This window comes from Psittacula echo (assembly GCF_963264785.1).
Source record: "Psittacula echo genome assembly, chromosome: 5".
Lineage (NCBI taxonomy): Eukaryota > Metazoa > Chordata > Aves > Psittaciformes > Psittacidae > Psittacula > Psittacula echo.
The window spans coordinates 32,315,280-32,332,205 of NC_137739.1; positions in this window are offsets into that span (position 1 = coordinate 32,315,280).

Consider the following 16,926-nt stretch of genomic DNA (forward strand, 5'->3'; position numbering starts at 1 on the left):
GAGAAACACTAACTGTTAACAACCTTAGGGAATGTTTCAGTGTTGCTTTTATATATGGGTTGACAATAAACCCACAAAATATTCAATGGATGCAATGCAATAAGTTTCAGGACCAATGGGACAAACCTCCATTTTTTTGTATGGTTACCTTCACCTTTTAGTGTGTATATCAGGCTACTGCCAGTTTGTCTTTCAGTACAGATGGAGGGTATTACTAAAAAATTTTTTTTGCTTTATTTTGATAAAGAATTTTTTGTTTTCATGCATTCTTGTTTTCAAAGGCAATCAGAAGAGTGCTTACTTTGTTGAGCAGAACCTTAGCAAATTGTGGGTGTCAGAAGGCAGTGGTGTCCTGCTTTTTCCAACAGCAGCTGTCTCTCTCTCAATGCTGCATGTGCGTGTGTGCACACGTGCTAAGAGAGGTTATTCTCATTTTGGCACGAAATGATCCATAATTTTCTTTTGTGCATCCTCCTCCCCAGGATTGTGTGTTGGTGCCAGCAATGTGATAAGTACATAACATCTTGACATGCAGCATCAGATTTTAGAGACTTCCCAAGTTGCAAGGTTAGTTTGACTATGTTTGTCCCATAAAAATCTCATTCATAGCTTATTTTGAGCAATTGTGTGTGAGATGGTGGGTAACTGCTTTGTTGCATTCTGCCTAAGACTGGTGCAAAGTCTCTCTGCTGTTCATTGAACGTAAGTCTGCATAATGAAGGTGTCCAACCCTCTGCAATGACTCTCCATAGGAAAAAGCTACACAGTTGTATATAAAATAAGAAATTCCTGCCGTAGAGCCATGAAGTGTATTCATAATTCTCACAGATTAACTTTAAGATGAAATATCAGTTAAATGGTTACTGTTTCATAGTAAAAATTAAATATTTCAGGAAAAAGTGACAAGGCATGGGAACAACTGGTAGAGCTGTTGCCCTTTTCTCTGACACCAGAAAGCTGGAGTGTAGAGTTTGTCAGGTTGTGTCTTTTGCACACACAGAAAAAGACAAGTTTCTTTGCAGAATTAAGTGTAACTGTCAGCATAGCAGTGGCACATCTGGGTATCTTCGTACAGATGAACATAGTGATAGTGTATTACACTAATTTAAATTGTAAGAATAAATTATTTTCCTATAAATGCCACATCAGATGATACGTTTAGATGCCACTTGGCAGTATTTTAGAGCTCTGAATAACTGGCATCCCACATTGCAGTTTCTTTTAAGCACACATTTTAGTATGTCAGGATAAGTTTTCTGGCTAATATAAAATTATTTGTATTTCACATTCTTAATTGATGCTTTTAATTGCTCTTCATATACTTTAATAGTTTTCATATAGAAAACTGCTTGCTGTGCAGTAAGCCGAATCTCCAATCTGCAGCAAAACTTGCTTGAGTCAGGTTTTTGCCAGGCTCTGTGTACCAGCCCCAAATACTAAATTATGTTGGCACTCCTACAGTAATCAAGGGAATAATTGTGAAGTCAAAGTTTGTTGTAAGGAAACCAAATTAGGAGGGGAAAACAACATTGCTTAAGAAAAATATTTAGTATGAACTAATCTTTTTGGTCTTCATCCTCCTACAGTAATGACTGTTTAAGCATGTGGTATAATTATTTAAAACATACTGCAGTTTATCCTGCGTAGATTAGAATCCTACTTTATTAGAATGCTAAAAAGCCAGTCTTCAAAGAATAAGCAAATTAAAGCTCTGTCTTGCTGTTTACAGTGCTGGGGTCAGATCACTGCTATCTACCAGCTTTAATGCAAAACAGCCATAAACCCCATTTACTCAGTTAAACAGTTAATGGCTATTTCAGTCGACAGGGGTCTTTTCATTGCCTCTCACAGTCACTCATCAGGCTATTGCAGAGTCAGGTATCTTCCCTGTTCCAGCTCATGTTAGTCACTAACAAATCCCCCTTGTTCTTCAGCAGGAACAGGGCTGATCCTGCTGAAGCATCGCAGTACTGGGTGGGTGTCCTGTTATTTTTTCTGAAATTGCACTTCCAGTGAGAGTTCAGGTTCCTTTATACGTGCTGCGTGGAGTTGAGGTGGAAGGTACTCTCCAGAAACAGGAAAATACAGGGCTGATAGTGTTTGAGTACCGTGGAGGGGCTTGACCTGGGACATGTACGTATTTTCATGACTGACATCCTCTGTTTCTGCTTTCAAAGTGTGTTCTTCCAGTGCACTTAGGACTAACAGCTCCTGCTGGTACCAGTGTGTGTGAAAATTCCGCACAATATTGCTAAAATGTGTGAGGGCCTCTGGGCTGTCTCACATGAGGTTTCTGCCAACTGTAGGAGTTAATCCGAGCTGGGAGACATCAGTGCACTTTGCAGTGGTCAGCCCTTTCTGATTGTGTCCCAGACCTTGTGGTGGAGACTGGGGAAGGGTTCGACAGCTCCAGGTCTTAGAAACTAGAGATGTCATGAAAACATTTGCTTGAATGTGTAGATAAATAAAAGGCCAAGGAGTTCAGAAAATCAAGGAAAAAAAAAAATGTGTTGTTATAATTTTTTCAAATATAAGAATTTTAAAGGCAGTTTCATGGTTTTTTGCAGAATCTTGAGTGGCTATTTTGGACCATGTGTGGTTGATAATGTTCCATTTTGGAAAATCCACAAGTATGAAGATGATTGTGTGGATTAATTTCAGCTATTATGGGAAAAAAACCTGCCTGTGCAGGCTTTTTCACAGTATAGGTATTACCTCTTAATCTTGTCCAGGCCAAATATACAATGAAAATGGCCTTTGTTTCTGTATTGCACTGCTTATGCTTCCTGTCCAATCAAAAAAAGCACAGGAAAATAAACAAACAAAAAAGGGATCACGTTTAAATGCACAGCATGCTTGCAGCTTTGGGTCTGTTTTCTCTGTGTTGCACTTTTAAATGTAAAAAGCGTGCTTCCTACCCAGATGGGGGGGTATAGCCAAGAGGGGAACCAAAGTGGGGATACTCTGCTTTCTATCTCTTACACAGATTTTGTTGCATGTTTGTTCTTTCATTGTTGTTTTCTTTAGTCTAAAATAAAGATAAACTAGACAGAGAGAAAAGTGGCCAGGCGCCACTGCACAATTATAATTAATTCACTGTTAATGTTTCAGACATTGTTATAGTGTGCATTGGAATTGCTGGGGCGGGGTGAGATTAGTTTGAGCTATTCATGTACTTACTACAGGAGAGTCACATTAAATACCCACTCTAATTAATGTTTTCAAAATGAGCACCAAAGGGAATAGCATGACTTACCACTTACAGAAAAGTTGGTTTTATAATTCTGCTTCCCAAGTCCACACTGTGTTCTCACCTTGAAAGGTAAGGATCTGAGCACATATCATGCCATGATCCCAGAGTACAAATGTGCATAGCCTGTTCCTACACACTGCTTCACCAGATTATATACCATCAGCTTGGAAAGAAGAATGTGACTAAGCTAAGACTCAAACCTGAATATCTGCAAATTTAGGCAAATTCATTATCTAATCTGGTCTGCAGAAGCTGCAAAAGTCGAAGGCTTCACTTTGTCAAGAGCAAAAGGGCTCAAGAACCCAAAGACCAAGTTCTGCAGTGTTTTAAGCAAAACTATAGATGGGAAAGCTGGTCTCTGCACAAAGCTTAGAAATAGCCAGCATATATTAAATACAAGAGCGCTTAATGTAAAGACGAGGTCTCAGCCTATAGACTATTTTAACAGCTAGAGGAATAAAGTAGTTTTTGTACCTCCAAAAATATCTCTGTTCATTGTTTTTCTGCTGCCAGTATTTCCTGTGGGAGAGGAAAGCCATGAAAACTGTGATCAGAAATGTGTGCTATTTATTACAAACCTTCTTAATTTTAACTAAGTCTTCCTGTGAGTATTGAGTCAGATTTTTCAGTCTGAGCTTCCAATACTATATATTTAGGCTGTGTGGCTCTCCAATGCTATATATTTAAGCCGTGTGTCTGAGGTGTAAAATAGCGTTTTGTAGGTTCAGTCGGAAGCCAGCTGAAAGTGTGCCTCTGCTGGCTAGGTTTTATCAGCCAGATACTGAGCTTAGTGAGAAAGAAGTGATCAATGTGTAATTGAAACTCCTTTAAGCTCAGACTTTAGGAGAATTTATAACCTGCAAAAATGTTCACATTGCAAATCCTTTTTTGTCTTTTCTTATAATCACCTTTAAGGAGTGACCTGACCACCACTTCCAAAAGAAGAAGATTTGGGTTTTAAAGCCAAGCAGAGGTTCATGTGTTTTCGCAATTTTGGGGGTATGGTGGGGGTATGCCGTTAAATATATTTCGTTGTCGATCATCATTTATGCAAGGTGACAAAATCCACATTAAATTTCTGGTGAAACCTGGTCTGCTGTAGAACACTTTTAGCGTACTTATTAGTACTATATTTTTCATCATGGGTGTAACCTGAATAGCCTAATTTATGACCATCTGGTCTCCAGACAAGAACAGCCCATATGATCACACTGCAGCTTCCCTGAATCAGCTAATACATCCATGCTGTGACTTAAAGAATGACACAGAAGTACTCTGCAAAAAGCCTTGAGCACCTCTAAGGGAACTTTCAGAAGAGGGGGGTACCCTTACACAACTCCTTGCACAATGCAACCAGCAGGGCTAGTCAGTGTATCTGTTTATTCATTGGTGTTTGTTAATGGTAACTTTCATTTCATTTAGGATTTGATTTGTTTACGAACTAATAAATATGATTTATAAAAGTGCCTGTGGTTCACTAATTACTGCACATATGGCGTTTTCATTTTGTAAAACTGGCATTTGCTTTCTATTATGATTATGTCTCTGTTCACCAGTGCTAATTAGTTTGATTAGACAGATAACTTTAACCATTATTAGGACTAGATTAGGGGAACTTTGCATGCAGGGGAATGCAGGGAAGAAGGGTACACCACCAGTGAAGATAGGTCAGCAGCACAGAGTTTGTTCCTCATTAAATATTTTAAAATTACTTTTTGTTTTGTTTTCCACACAGAAGAACTGAGAAGCATTCACATTTAGCTACTTACAAAAATCCAATTAAACACAGTTGTTTAGCATGAATTTGTTAATCAGAGTTAATCTTTCCAATGAATGCATAATTTGGAATCTGTCTCTAAAATGTTCATTTAAGGATAAGCATATTACAGACAAATAAAAAAAAAAAATAAAATGAGATTCTCTTCCTTGGAACTGACTCTCAATATGGAGAAATATTGACTGGTTTGTGTTGATTGTCCTACATGCTGAGGGACAGAAGTAAAATTGGATAAAGACAAAGAAATACCACATGAAAACCAATGCCACCTGGGGTGAGCTGCATTTTTGCTAAGTCTCTGAAAATTGTTGAATAGTGTCATCTGAAACTCTTCAGAAGGAAACAAAAGGAAAAAAAAACACCTATTTATTATCTGTTCTGGGATAAAAATAGTTATCCAGGGCAGAAAAAGTTTGATACTATTTTATTTCTTCAAATGGATTCTCTATTCTAAAAAAGAGAGGCACTTTTTCCTTACCAATATCTTAGAAATTACTTTAGAGCACTAAGAAAGTAGGATGTGAAACACCTGGGCTCAGGCAGTAAGGCAAACAATTGTGATACTTTGGAAATAGCCACTGAGTGGTGTTAGACTTTATTTCACTCTTTCCCTCAGAAAGGAGACTAACTGGTACTCTCATTAAGTAACTGTGGGGATACTTGTTTCATCAAGATGGCCACTCATTTGACTTTGGATGATCACCCTATATTCATCTAATTTGTATGTAATTAATTGGTTGGGTATGAGAGTCAAAATGGTGCCTGTTATGAATGCATAGCTCTATTGGAGACCCTTGGGTCTCTCCTCGCTGTGTTAATGTGGCAATGTCATTTGTGAGTGGCCCTTTTACTTTTTGTCTTTTTCCATTTTCAAAGCAATTTGTAAGGGAACAGAAAAGTTCTTTCATGTCTAAAAGGAATTGTGGGAATATTGAAAAAGACATAAAACTGCTATTGAAGGGTGAACACATAGAGAAGCAGTAAACTAGATTGTTGCAGTATTTACTCTCTCCTTGGCTCTTCTAGAGGATACCTCCTGCCATGCCTTTCAAAGAAAACCCCAGACAATTTAAATGTCAAAGTCTCAAATTTCAACATGCATCATTATTGTTGGAAGCATTTGCTCCAGGAAAAGTTTCAAAATTGCCATTTCTGTATCTTAGGAGCATGTGAACAGGATGGCCAGATTCTGAGATGGTGGAAGTTGGCAGAGTTTCCTAATTTCAATGCAGTTATCCTGTTTTACACCGACTGAAAATCTGGCCCTGGAGAATGAATATTTATGCTGTGCCTGAGAGGTTTGAAAACCCTTTTTTTAAGTGAGAATGAATAAAGAAAGGGCTGGGATATGCTCTGTGCTGATGAACCCAAAGCCAAATATGACCTTCCCTTGACCTTTTATGCATTTAAGTCGAAAAAGGCCATTCTGATACATTCCACTGGAGCTTAAAATGCCTATATTTCAATTCCAAAGGTCAAGCTCTTCTTTTTAGTATACTGTATGACCTAGCCTTTGTCTCTTGCCCACTGATGTTGCCTGACTATGATTCATATATCCCATTGACTGTTTGCTGTTTTTCTGGCTAACGTGAAACAGATAATTAAAATGATTTTAAGCTATGTGTCAGTTCTGATTCTGACTATGTCTCCTGTGCTTAGTGCAGCTTTAGTGGCTCCAAACTCATTAAGTCTTCAAGAAATTTTAGATTACTGTGTTAACTATATCTTAATTAATGTATTCATCTTAAATTTCACTCAAGCCCTTTTGAAGGTTGCTTTGGGTTGGGTTTTTTTTTATCACTGTGTCTATCTCTAATATCACTGAATTCAGTAATTTTTCTTCAACCCTTTTGTTTTCTTTTGTGTTTTGAAGGCTTTGGATACAGTTTTTTTGAAACACTCAAAGAGAAAGGGAACTATCTCCAGGACATAATGCTTCATGCTTGTTTAAAGGCAAATCACCACATCTTCCAGCCCCACTGGAATGGAGGGACAGGAACTGGCACTTTCTCTAATCTCCGTGAAACTTTGCATCAGTGGAGCCATGTCAATTTGGACAGTCTAGTGCAAAATAAAAAGGTGGCTGGAATGTTCCCTTGGCTAGTGAGGCACATGTCTGCCTACCTTCCTCTGGACTTAATACAGCCTCTGTACTGAGTGGTTTCCAAGAACCAGAATAAATGCAGTCCTATCAAATGGGCTGACAGCACTTGAGTATAGTTTCTCTAGATAGAATCACAAAGTAATCATTGTCTGTAATAACGTCTCCAATTACTTCATAGAATAATAATTTATAATAAAATCATTTTTATCAGACTATTTTTACCCTCTTCTCTTGAAGACCAAGTCAAACATATAGGAACTGTAGAATATTTTCACAAAGCTGGAGGAATGTTCCTACACAATAACATAACCAATCACAAGTATCTTTTTACAGATCTATTGTCATTTTGGTTGATTAACACAGCTTAGTGAATCCTTGGTGATGAATAATTTACCAAGGGACATATCCTGACACCCAGTTCCTGCTGATATTGCACAGTCCTCAACAAACCTGGACCAGATGTTCTTGTCCCACCCCTTGGCCATGTTTAGGTTTCCCTCCAGTGATCAGATGAGAAGTAACCCAGCCTGACTGCAAAGATAAGACACAAACTCCTTCCAGTGTGAGGAGAATTGATAAAGAGCAGATCAATACATGATCCTCTTCAGTGGGCAGTGAGGCCCACAGTCTTAACACTGGGACATCCCCTCCTTTACTCCTGCTAGACTGTGAAATTTCTGTAGTGGAAAGAGTGTAACACTGCAATTATGTAGTAGAAGCCAAACAGAAATATACACTGGGGGAAAAAAGAGTATTTATATATGTATAGAACAAAGGCAAAGCAGTGTATTTTTCTCTAATTGCATTCTTGGAAGGGGCACCTGGTTTTGGTGACAGTTTCAACAAAGTGATACATATCCAGGATACCAATTCCAACCTGAATTAGTAACATCTGGTAAAATTGAGAGCAACTAGAATCACTTGAAAGTGTCAGGCAGCATTAAGAATTGGCAGTGCTGCCAACTGCCATTATTATGAAGGCCCAAATAGGCTGCTGACCATGGAAACCACTTGGACAAACACAGCTACACACAACAGTTCATGTAAATAAGTGAAATTCTGTTAAAATCAGTATAGTTGCAATTACATATGCCATCTTTAGTACTTTTCTCTGTTTCAGCTATCTGTTCAGCTATGAGATAAAACCTGATTCGCCTTACGTTTGTACCTGCCGAGTAGGATTGAAAGGACTATTTGTACTCACAATTCATCCCCAGAACTCAGAGAGTAAATACCACTAAATCAATTGTATGCCCAGCTCTTGATGTCTCCATCACTGTATTTTCTCCTGAAGGATGCATCTGTTGACTACTCATTCTCTTCCCAGCTGCTGGAGCTCCAGAAGTGCCTGAACTGCCTTCCTGAGAACTTTGCATCTATTTTATTTCACGTACTTCCCAGATATCTTGGACTCTGCTAGGACCTTGAATCGACCTGCTTTAGCTTTCCTGAAAGGGATAGAAGACAATGTAAGTGCTAATTATCTCTATTAGTAGATGAGATGAATTTTGCTTGGTATTGTGGCAGAAACATCAGCATAAGCACCACTGAAAGCTTGGTGGGAAACAGGTTAAGCCTTTCTCTTACCATTGTTGCTCCTAGTGCAGATATCTGGTATAAAAATCAGGTTAAGCAATGTAAAGGTTTAATTCCCACAACCATCACCAAACTTCAATTTGGAAGAGGTTTGATGATTGAGTTGATGGTATGATTCAGGGAAGGAGCAAGTATTTCTTGTCCCTTGGATGAAGCAAGCTACTTTTCTGAACTTTGCCTTGGTCTTGTCTGAGGGAAGCTACTGTGTGTTTTAGTCATTGTTTAATTGAGGGCAGTTGTTCAACTTCTGTTATATTTTTCTTTAGAAAGGCAAAAGACTCCTTGGATTTATTTGTTATTACTTTATAGCAGCAGCCATAGTGTGTGAGATATTTCCCAGTCAGAAAGTAAATTTATGAAAGGGATTATGTGACGTTAAGCCTGCAATACTGAGGCTGGACTCTGCAGTCCAAGGCTGGTCTTGAACGCCAAAGTCCAGCCCTCACTCCTGCAGTTTTGAGAAAGAAGAGCTCATAAGGCCATGACAGGCAGTTGATTCTGATAAGGCAAAAGAAGAAAAAATACTTTATAAGTAATTTCTCTGTAGGCAGCATTGCATAAGTGAAGCTAACAGCAGATCTGTATAAGAAGGTAAAAGTACTGATAGTAATGTAGTTAAATCTGAATGTGAGGATGCAATATCCTTCTTTCCTCTGAATGACCTATGACAGGAAAGTAGATGATATTTGGTGGTTTAGAAAGTTTTTTGCCTTTCTATTATGCCCTTATCCTGTGTATTATTTTTCCTTTTCTACTTTGACGTTATTTTCCAGGCAATTTTCATTTTGCCCTTCACAAATGGTATTGTGTGCACTGAGTCATGGGCTTGTGTTTTTAGAAAGGTTGTCAGTCACAGCTATTCTCATGCAGCAATATGATTAGCTCGGTTTTTTACTGTAAAGTATTAATTTAACCAAAGTTTGAACACAAAGGGAAAAAAAAAAAAAGGATCCGTGGATGAACATGCCAGCTTAAAAACAGAGATAGGGCATTGTATGAATGGTTGCCTTCCTTTGGAATTGAGGGAAAGGATGGAAAAGAAAAGAAACCCCATATGCAAGAGATGCTCAGGCACTGACATGGGAATATGTTGATAGCCCAGTCTCACCAGTGCCCGGGGAGGCTGTGAGCACAGGACCCTCCACAACCTGGTCACCTCAGAAACCTGGTCCTGGCATCCCAGCCACACACAACCTGCCTGAGGTCTCCTCTGAAGGCTCAAGCTTATGTCTGGTTTGCGGGGGGGGGGGTGTCAATAAGATGCCTGGTTTGTGGGGGTCTCCAGGGGCTTCTCCCACAGTCTATCACATGCATACTTGCAGCGGTGAGGACTGCTGGAAAACAGAACAGAAGAGGTAGAACTGCTGTGTCCCTAATGAGCCAAGATTGCCATATCACCATGTGTTTTAGTGCTGCCTTTTTCTTCCACTTTCTTTCCTGTACCTGAAATTTGACAGGTAATCGACCAACATGAGCTGAAAAAGTGGTGTCAGCCTGAGCTGTGAATTGACCTGCTTTTGTCAGCTTGTCACAGTTTTATTGCTGCTTTAGCACAATGCATACAAGTCAATGCCCAGCACGTTTGTCACCCAGAGAAAAGCCTGGCAGGCTGATGTCCCCAGGAACAGTTTCCATGTGCGGAGAGGCCAGGGGTTCCTTTTCTCCTCACCAGCTAGTCCAAACTTCATATTTTCTTTCTAACCAAAGAACAACCTAGAGCCAAAACAACCTGCAGGTGTATATCTCTGTGTTTCCCCACATCTCCAATACTGCGTGGAATTCATTTGCAATGGTGTTCAATAAGATTTCCTGAGAATAAGACCAAATTTTGTCATTTTCTAAAGGTGACCACACTAGGCTCATCTCTTTGTAAATGTTAAGTTTATTACAAGAACAATAGACTGGATTTTTTTAAATCAAAGCATTTCAAATGTGGGAGACAAGGAATAAGAGAGAATTCCAAGGCCTTTTACAAAAGACTCCTCTTAAAGCTGATTTAGCTTTATGCACAGCAGCAAATATATCAGACAGTTCACCTAAAAGCTAGCTGAAAGAATGTGTGTTTATACCTCTTATTTATACTGAGATTTCAAAATAAGCTTTTTGAACAAGCTGTGACATTTTATTTGGCTTCATTAAGCTAAGACTATTGCAATGGCAGACTGTTTTCTTAATTGATTATAACTTTGCCTTCCTCATATTGCAAAGCTTATGATGAGTGAATATATTGCCCAGTACCTCTGCAGCTTGGCCCAAAATTTGGCTTAGAGTACCCTTTTCATATCTTTGTTTCTCACACAAATATCTTTGCTGTTGCTTCTGATAAATGAATAATTTCCAGCAGCTCAGGATGCTTGTAAATAGTCATGATCCAGCCAGCATGTCTGAGTGACCCTACAAATAACAAACATGGGAATGCAGCTTAGCATACATAAGCAACCCTACAATAATAACTTAGCATTTGCAGTTCAGCAGGTGGGAACAATCTTTAGAACTAGACTGTAAATAAGCTGTTGAGAGTGTCATGGAACTAACAGATCTGAGTCACTTCAGAGTTTTCTTAATTTTACACATGCAAATTCTCTTCTTTTAAATTAGTAGATACTATTCCCTAGACTTGCAGACCTGTGTTATTTTTCATCAACAGCATCCAATCTGTCGCTAGACTTGTTTTTCTGGAAGCTGTCCCTATCTCTCCAGCTCAGTTCCCAACTCTTACCATGCCTAAGTCATCTTGCACCTCACTGCTTCTCCAGCTGCTCTGCTCAAATCATGAAATCTTTTTGCAAGCAATAGCCTCAACCCGTGAGAATCTTGAACAAGCCCTAGACATTATCAGCTTTATTCTTGGAAAGGGGTAAAGTAAAGCTCAGAGTGTGAGAGATTCTAAAAATTATGAAAATGCTATTGTTATTTCAAAATGTTATTCCCATATGTCCAGGGAACAGAACGATGATCAGGCTAGGTTGGATGAGGCCTTGGGTGGCATTGTTTAGTGTGAGGTGTCCCTGCCCATGGCAGGGGGGTTGGAACTAGATGATCTTACGGTCTTTTCCAACCCTAACTATTCTGTGATTCTATGATTCTATGTGATTGACTTTGCAAAAACACCTGCTTGAGTAGGTAGAGTAGGGTGGAAACAGGGAAGAAAAAAAAGCATTTAGGTTAAAAAAATAATGTGATGCTAATTTGGTGGAAGAGCTGACAAAAGAAACGCGAACTTGCCAGCGAGGTGTTTTGGTGGGGTGGTGCAGTGCCATCGGGGCTGGGGATAGACACCTAGTGGTGGGCACGGCTGCTTACAGGGGCCCGAGGACCGGCTAGGGAAAGCTCTTCCTTCCAGGCTAAGGCCAGACCTCCAGTCAAGGCAAATGTACAGTTTCATCCGCAGCGTGATTTACAGCCCTGTGGCTCTGCTGCAGCACAACTCCCCGTCTTGTGCAGCCTCTCTTCTGGAAAGAGGGCATAGGCTCACTCCAAGCAAGCTCAGGAAAGTGGCAAGGAAATATTCCAATTTAAAATTATATATATATAATATATATATAATATATTATATATATATATTATATATATATATCCAATTTAAAATATATATATATATATATTCTCCTTACCCGGCCCTCAGTTATTCCACGTATTTCCTTCATATTCACTGCAGTATTGTCTGTCCTGTAGTGTCTGGAATATTTTTTAACAATCTTAAACAGAGATTTAATTGTGCAACAGCTTATTTCCCGAAGTATTACATTTGGCCAGAGGGTTGCTGTCACTGGGGGTGTCACCTGCCTGAGATACCATGCCTTTAGCCACCCTCCCTGAAGGAACTCTTCAGCCTCCTTGATGACCCACAGTCTCCTGAGGATGTATGTAAAAGGTTGCCAAAAATTAATATACAATACTTAGTAATATAAAATGCTTGGTATCCTTGTAAGCCTCAACTGCCTGAATGCACTAGTCCAGGCGAGAAACAAGACTAGGCAATAACTGCCTGAAGTGTGGCAATTGTGTTTTAAATTGTGCCTTGCTTGTATCAAATCTTTAATTTTAGTTGCAGGGAAAATGCTACCTCTCTCTACCCCCACTTGCACCAAGCTGAGTATTTAAACCACCCTTCCTTGCACTTCTTTTTATCTATCTGTCTGTCTCTCTCAAAATAAAAAGCAGGACCCATCTAGTGAAATGCAGTGAAACAAGAAAATGCTCAGATATTTTAATACCCTGGAGCTACCTCTTGGCAGATAAAATGACTAAACTGAAATTTAAAGCACATCTGATTTACCTGTTGTTTGTGTGACTCAAATACCTATGTTTAATTTTGTCTATGGATTGGAAAAAGTTAATTTCAAGCCTTGTTTCTCTTGCTAGCAGCAACAACCTTTTAAACTGAGTATTACTGGTGAACCATATAGAGCTGGTTAAAAAAAAATGCTTTTCAGTTCCACCATGCAGTTGTTCGGACGACAATTATGGCAGCTGAAGTTTAATCATAGTGTTTGATAGCTCATTTTCTCAATGTCAACACGAGGCACTGTTAAAAAAAATGAATTCTTTCATTTGATAAGCTGGCTCCAGAGCGCTGGGCTCATTCAATAGGAAAACTCTTTCACAGGGCTGCAGCATGCATGGTTTTTCTCTTTCCCTTTTTCTTTTTTTTTTTTTCCCCTTTCCTTTTTCTCCTTCTTTTTTTTCCAGAAAGCCACCCAAGAAGAGATTAATCACGAGGGGGAAACTCAGCTTCACCCTCTAGCTGCAGGTCACAATTTTTATTTGTATGGAATTGGCTTTTGGAAAGCTGAAGGCTGCCTGAGGGCAGGGACCTGATATAAGAAGAACCTGAGAATGAAGCAGCAGGGATTGATTAGCCTACTTCATATCCCACACTCCATAAGCACACTCCAACCGCAATCTAACACACCGCTGAGCTGAATAGACAAGAGAAATTGGATTCCTTCCTAATATTTAACCTTCAAGTCAGCTCCAACAGTTGTTGATATGTTGTTCTACCAGCAAGTAACAGTAGCTTTTTTATTCCAGCACCCACCCACACACATATATATACAATTTTATAAGTTATATGATATATATTTACATATTTTCCATTTTCAGTCTGTTTCAGAGCATGGTTTACCTAATCTCTTCCAGTAAAAGTTTCAGGGAAGAACAAACTCACCAAACAATTATGCATAAAATTGTAGTGAGGGAAGGGAGGGAAAAAGAAATAAAAAGTAGAAAAACCTCATTGTCTGTTTCATGCCTTTCAAGGTCTTTTTCACACAGTCGTTTTTATTTTACCTGTAATTTTCCCAGTTCATTAATTGTAGGAATTGTCTGGCACTGACACTGTAAAGGTTTCATTTTAGATTTTTATATGTAAATCAGAGGTGCATTTTGGGAAATGTTTGCTTTTATTGGAGTTTGTTAAACAGACAGAAGGTGCTGCTGCATGATGAGGGCCGGTCTGTGAAACCTGTACTATTCAGTATGGCACAAGAGATCCGTGCTGAGTCTGCCCAGCACAGGGCACCCACAAAGGAGGAGCAGCCAATTGCTGCTGGGAGCCCTGGCAGCAGATGGGTAGAGATATTGCTTCTGCAGTATGGCTGGTGGGCAGGAGGGCATTCCTCTGCCCTTGTAAAACCGCTCCAAAGAGCTCCCCTTTCAACCCTGAGAGAAAGGTCAGAAGATGATACAGAATGATCAGAAAACGATGACTACAGCAGGGCATGTGTGCACCTGGGGTGTCAGAGAAGGGATCTGCCCTTGCAGCTTGCCAATGGAGATGGGTTTTGTTCAGGAAAGGCTGGTTCTGGGGAACAGAAGCCCTGCTTCGGAAACATGCCCGCCTCACTTTGCTGACCTCACAGACAGTCCCTAACAAGCTCCTAGGATCACTATCAAGGCTGCCTGCAGTCTTGCTGACCCCCTCAGGCTACCTGAGCAGCTCGCAGCTTGTCTTCTTGGTGTTGGGATGTGGAGCTGTGTGTATCCTTGGGCTCATCAAGCTGCCCATGACTTCCCACCACCCAGCTGGTGGGCTATGAGCTGCTTTGGCTCCCTCACCCCTGTGAGGTCTAGGCTGCCACCCGCTCTCCGCCACAATCCTCACATGCTCCTGTGTACATGTCAATGTGTGTGACACACTCTCCCTGGGGTTCTTTGAAGGGGAATTTTCTAAAAATTCCCATCCTAGAGAAAATTCACATTTCTGACTCTTGTTTCATGCTTGGAATAAATAAAAATATGAGAATTTGAGATTTTTCCCAAAATGGTCATTTGATTCATGTTTGGCTGCACAATTTTTGTTCTCTTTGAGAAACTGAAGTACGCTACAATGACTCTTAAGGTTGCCACTGGCTCTGTTTGAACTGCGGGGCTCCCTTTGCTTCTGGCTGCCATGCCAAAGCCAGGCTGAGCACCTCACCGGCGTGCCCGGTGTCCTGACCATACACTGTCACTTATTGCAGGGCAGTCCTTGCAGGCTAGCTCAAGCATTTCTGCAGGATGCTGTGTTGTACCTTGTCAGGTTTGGTCAAAGAGGCTAACCATGGCATGGCTGCTTTCTAATACTGACTTTTTTAGGTGAAGTGAAGGGCAGCTGTGTTGAGTAGCACTCTGTTTCAATTAAAATGGGAAGTAGGAGGAAAGGAGTGGCAGTAGAAAGGGCTTTTCAGTCTTCCACTTAGCTGTCACGGGTGTGTAGTCATGCAGGCGGGAAGCTTTGGCTTGGCCATCCTATTTTATTTCCATGACAAGGGAGTGTACCAAGTTCTTTGCTCTTTGGAGAAAGCACTAGTGAGAAATAATTGTGAAGCCTTCTCACATAACACACCATATAACTGGCCAAGGTCTTCTAAAATTGAGCAATATCATTCTGCAACTTGTAGTGAAAAAAATGTTGCCTTAATATGTACAGTCTATTGGGAGAGTATGCTGCTGAAACAGCTACTGCGGCAAGCAAAGTGAAATTTTCATGTAAACATTTTCAAATATTTTTATGACCCATCAGATTGAGTTTTATAAGTCAATGTATGAGTGAATACACAAAGTTTCCCTCTTTGTTTGCATATCCTGCCTCTACTGAGTTTTAAATGCTCATGGTATGTGGACAAAATCCAACTCTACGTCTGTTTAGGCATATGTAGGCAGCTTCATCTCCAAGATTTTTTTTTTCATGTCTATTAGAGCTCTATAGCTTTGTGAAAACGAACTCACAAGTCCTTAGCTAGCTTCCCTGCATCCTAATTCTGATTGTTAATTTCCCATACAGACTTGGGATCCTCTGGATTTCTTGCCATTTCATGTTGAAACAGGACAGAAGAAGACCAAAAACTATCCCCCCCCTTAACCAAGCAGTTACACACAACCCCTTTTCCGCCAGTGATGGCCCAGATGATAATTATGCCCATGCACCTCTGAGCACAGTGATGTGATTTTTCAACCTGTGGATCTAAGACTTCAATTCACAGAATAAAGCCACACCCTGGAAAAAAAAAAAAACTAGTAGGAAAATGCACTTGTAAGGGCTATTGTGAAACACAGTTTGGCATTAATGAGCCTGCTAGTTCTCTACCAGCTTCACTAGCTTCTCAGGGCATCCTGTATAAATCCTACAGTATAAATCCTCACAGGACAGTATTTCCTTCAGTGTGATTTTAGCATTTAGCCTACAAAATCTATCAATCTGTCTATCCAAAGTGTCTGTCTGGGGGTCTTATCTCTCTACAGTTTGAACTGATGCTATAACACAAGATTTTGCCCTCATATCTTTTACCTCTGGTATGGACAGAATGGAACTATTCCGCAAGGCCAGGACTTGCTCACCAATTTGATTATTTCTGTTACTGATTAGAGAAGAAAAGGAGTGCAGGAAATAGAAAATGTTTTTTGTTTTAAAATATTTCTGTGATGCAGCGTTTGACAAGTGACAGAGCACTACAGCCTTCATGATGGAAAATAGATTTAGCAGCCTCAAAAAATTTGTGGCAACAAGATGATTTTGATCAAGATGTTTGAAAAATGATCATTGTGTTTAATTTTTATAAGGTTGAAGTGCTTTCCTGGGATATAAAGGGTTCGCTTAAAAGGAAGCAGGTTCGCCTAAAAGGAAGCACTGGGACTATATCCTAAAAAGTTACTTTGATACAGTTAGGTATTTGCATTTGTTGGATTTTTTGCTTTGCCTGAAATTTTGACTGT